We start from the raw sequence: 4,365 nt of genomic DNA on the forward strand, positions 1-4,365 counted from the left end.
TGCCTGGCTCCTTCCTGGCCCGGAGGAAACGGGGGCTGCGGGTTATCACAACACTCCCACTCTGGCTGTGAGAAGGCGGGGGTGGGGCTGGGGGCCCAGAGCCAGGGCACCGGCTGGACCCCTCTGATTAATGCTGGGTGGGGCGCTGGCTGGCTGGTCAGGCATTCCTGGCCTCTTCGAGCCTCGCGTTCGCCTTTACTTGGTGGCGGGTGCTGTTCTCAGTACCTGCTGTGATTAGGTCGCTGAATCATGCCAGGTCTGTTGCTGTCTCCCTTGTGTGGCGGAGGAAACTGAGGCACAGGGAGGAGAAGGGGTTGCCTCGGGGTCTCACGCTGTTAGTTCAGCGAACTTGACTTACCTCAAGACAGGCTGGCTACAGACGTGCACCCACTTCACCAGGGCAGTGCTGATTAAGTGCCACAAAACGTGGGAAATGTGCCAGGCGCGGTGGCTCACGCCTATAATCCCAGCACTTTGGGAGGCCGAGGCGGACGGATCACCTGAGGTCAGAAGTTTGAGACCAACCTGGACACCGTGGTGAAACCCCCGTCTCTACTAAAAATACAAAAATTAGCCGGGTGTGGTGGTGCTCGCCTGTAATTCCAGCTACCCAGGAGGCTGAGGCAGGAGAATCGCTTGAACCCAGGAGGCGGAGGTTGCAGTGAGCAGAGATCGTGCCATTACACTCCAGCCTGGGGTATAGAGCAAGACTCTGTTTCAAAAAAAAAAAAAAACAGAAAAAGTGTGAAACGCTTAGCTAGCCTAGGGATGGACAAGCAGTAGGTGATTAGTAATTGCATAGGAGGGCATCACGGAGGGCTGAGCCATGGATGGCGGTGGCGCTGGCTCCCCAAGCTCTGTCATTGCCCCCAGTGCCCTGTTCACTTAGATGCTCCGTAAATGCTCCAGGAAACTGCAGCACAAGGAATAATGAACTTGGAGCGGGGAAGAGCTGGCTTTGTCCCGTGAGAGCTCGGGCAAGAGGCCTCGCATGTCCGTGCCTCCCTTTTCCCCTTTGTGAGACGGGGTATGCCCAGTGCCTCGTCACTCTGTGGCTGTTGTTATGATTAGGATCATTTCCTGCTGGAGGCACTGCTGGGGGCTCCGTGAGATGGTGAATGAGAAGTGGTGGATACGTGGGACTGAGATTCCTCCCCCGACACTCAAAACCCCATGGGCGGCCGGGCATAGTGGCTCACACCTGTAATCTCAGCACTTTGGGAGGCTGAGGCAGGCGGATCACCTGAGGTCAGGAGTGCGAGACCAGCCTGGCCAATATGGTGAAACCCCATCTCCACTAAAAATACAAAAATTAGCCGTGTGTGGTGGCGAGCACCTGTAATCCCAGCTGCTTGGGAAGCTGAGGCAGGAGAACCACTTGAACCTGGGAGGCGGAGGTTGCAGTGAGGCGAGATCGGGCCACTGCACTCCATCCTGGGAGATAAGAGAGAAACTCTGTCTCAAAAACAAAAACAAACAAACCAAAAAAACCATGGGAGTTTTCTGGGGTCGCTGTGGGTCACCCCCCAGTTGGGCCTGGAGGGGATTTGGGGACCCGGAAGCAAAGGATTCTGTGTGTCCTGCCTATCTCCCAGGATCAGGAGCTCCAGGGAAACCCTCCCTGGAGTCCCTTCTTTGTTTGCTCCATGCTGGGTGATGCCAGGGCCCCCCAAGAGGTGTCAGCCCCAACCCCAGCCACAAGCAACTCCCAGTCTTGGGAGACAGACTGGGACAGGTACCCCCCACCCTGTGGAGTCAGGGTGGGCTGGAGGAACAGGAGCAGGGAGCCGGAAAGGAGGCTGGACTCCGGACAGGTGACAATCATGCAATTGCTGTCCTCTGTAGGGCAATGTGAAGGCTGGGGCGTGGGGACCCATCCCCCCATTAGCCAGGGTAACAGAGTGGGGAGGGGTCGTTGACAGAGCGGAGGGGTACTCCAGGGTGGTGCTCAGTGAGGCGAGTGTAGAGTTGAGAAGAAGGAAGTTCCCAGGGGTGGGCAGGAAACCCATGTCTGACCTTTGACCTTTGCAGCTACCCGGTGGTTCCTGATCCTGATTCCGGACCCTTCCCAGCGGCGTCGTCGGCTGCTAGTGGGGGAAGGAGGGCTGGGGGCTGCCACGGGTGCCCAACCAGCCATTTCTCTGGGTTGGCCAGACCCACCCAGAGCCCCCCAGAGCTGGGCAGGAGGAGATCATCGTCCGTAATGGGGGCAATGTAGTCTGAGTGAACCCAGCATTACAGTTTAGAGTTCTGGAGTTGAGTTCTGACTGTGCCACCTACCAGCTTTGTGGCCTTGGAGAAGTGACTTTCCCTCCCTGGGCCTCAGTTTTCTCCTGTCCGAAGTGGAGATAGCCAGGTGCAGTGGCTCACACCTGTAATCCCAGCAATTAGGGAGGCAGAGGTGGGAGAATCGCTGGAGCCCACAAGTTCGAGACCATGTTCTAAAAAAAAAAAACCCAAAAAACAAAAACAAAACAAAAATCAAGTGAAGACAACATAGCCAGTTTTTTTGTTTTTTTTTTAGATGGAGTCTGGCACTGTCCCCCAGGCTGGAGTGCAGTGGCACCATCTTGGCTCACCACAACCTCTGCCTCCTGGGTTCAAGGGATTCTCCTGCCTCAGCCTCCTGAGTAGCTGGGACTACAGGCATGCGCCAGCATGCCTGGCTAATTTTTTGTATTTTTAGTAGAGACAGGGTTTCACCAGGCTGGTCTCAAACTCCTGACCTCGTGATCCGCCCGCCTCGGCCTCCCAAAGTGCTGGGATTACAGGCGTGAGCTACCGCACCTGGCCAACAACATAGCCAGTTTTGAAGTACTTGATGTCATGCCTGGAACATACTCAGTCTTAATAAATGATGGCCTTTTTTTTTTTTGAGTCAGAGTCTTGCTCTATTGCCCAGGATGGAGGGCAGTGGCGTGATCTCGGCTCACTGCAACCTCTGCCTCCAGAGTTCAAGCAATTCTCCTGCCTCAGCCTCCCAAGTAGCTGGGATTACAGATGTGCAGCACTACTGCTCAGCTAATTTTTGTATTTTTAGTAGAGACAGGGTTCCACCATGTTGACCAGGCTGGTCACAAACTCCTGACCTCAGGTGATCCACCTGCCTTGGACTCCCAAAGTGCTGAGATTACAGAACGAACCACTGCACCGGGCAATGATGGCATTTTTTAAGATGTGAGGGCTGGATCATGCCTGGCCTCTGATGTCAGGCTGAGGAACTCAGACATAGGGGAGGGGCAGTATTCCCAGCTGCCGGTGCCCCAGGCCTATGAGAGCACTGGGGAAAGGAGAGCATGATGGGGATGAAGTGTGGGTGACCAGGGTCCAGCAGAGTTGCTGAGGCTGGGTGCAGTGTCTGGGCCAATGCCAGTAGATGTGGGTCTTGGTGTACACTTAAGATCTTGGCTGTTCTTCATTGTATATAGAAGATGTTGCATCTATGTATGTATGAATGTGATACCAGTTGACAAGGAAAAATAAAGGCAACCTCAAACTCCCAGAAAACAAAAAGCCCCCCTGGACCTGATGGTACTGATGTGCCACAATTTTGAACAGTTGTCACCATGTGAGAAGCAGAGTTTTAAATATACATACCAATGTTATTTGTATCAAGCCCAAAAACAATATTTGGTGTCCTTTTCTAATTTGATCTCACACCTTTAATTTGTAATGTTTCTGTTTTGGATCATTTGTTATATTAGCTGATTTAACTTTGTAACTTTTTGTTTGTTTGTTTTGAGGCAGAGTTTTCTCTTGTCGTCCAGGCTGGCATGCAATGGCATGATCTTGGCTCACTGCAACCTCCACCTCTGGGTTCAAGTGATTCTCCTGCCTCAGCCTCCTGAGTAGCTGGGATTACAGGTGCACACCACCATGCCTAGCTAATTTTTTTTTTAATTTTTTTGGTATTTTTTAGTACAGATGGGCTTTCGCCATGTTGGCCAGGCTGGTGTCAAACTCCTGACCACAGGTGATCCACCCACCTCATCCTCCCAAAGTGCTGAGATTACAGGCGTGAGCCACCGCGCCAGGCCTGATTTTTTTTTTTTTTTTTTTTTTTAGCAAAAAGGGTAGGCTGGGGGTGGTGGCTCACACCTGTAATCCCAGCACTTTGGGAGGTCAAGGCGGGTAGATCACGAGGTCAGGAGTTCGAGACCAGCTTGGCCAATATGGTGAAACCCCATCTCTACTAAAAATACAAAAATTAGCTAGATATGGTGGCGGATGCCAGTACTCCCAGCTACACGGGAGGCTGAGGCAGAAGAATCGCTTGAACCTGGGAGGTGGAGGTTGCAGTGAGCCCAGATCGTGCCACTGCACTCTAGCCTGGGCTACAGAGTGAGACTCCATCTCAAAAAAAAA

Source organism: Pan paniscus, chromosome 20 (assembly GCF_029289425.2).
Source record: "Pan paniscus chromosome 20, NHGRI_mPanPan1-v2.0_pri, whole genome shotgun sequence".
NCBI classification, from domain to species: Eukaryota; Metazoa; Chordata; class Mammalia; order Primates; family Hominidae; genus Pan; species Pan paniscus.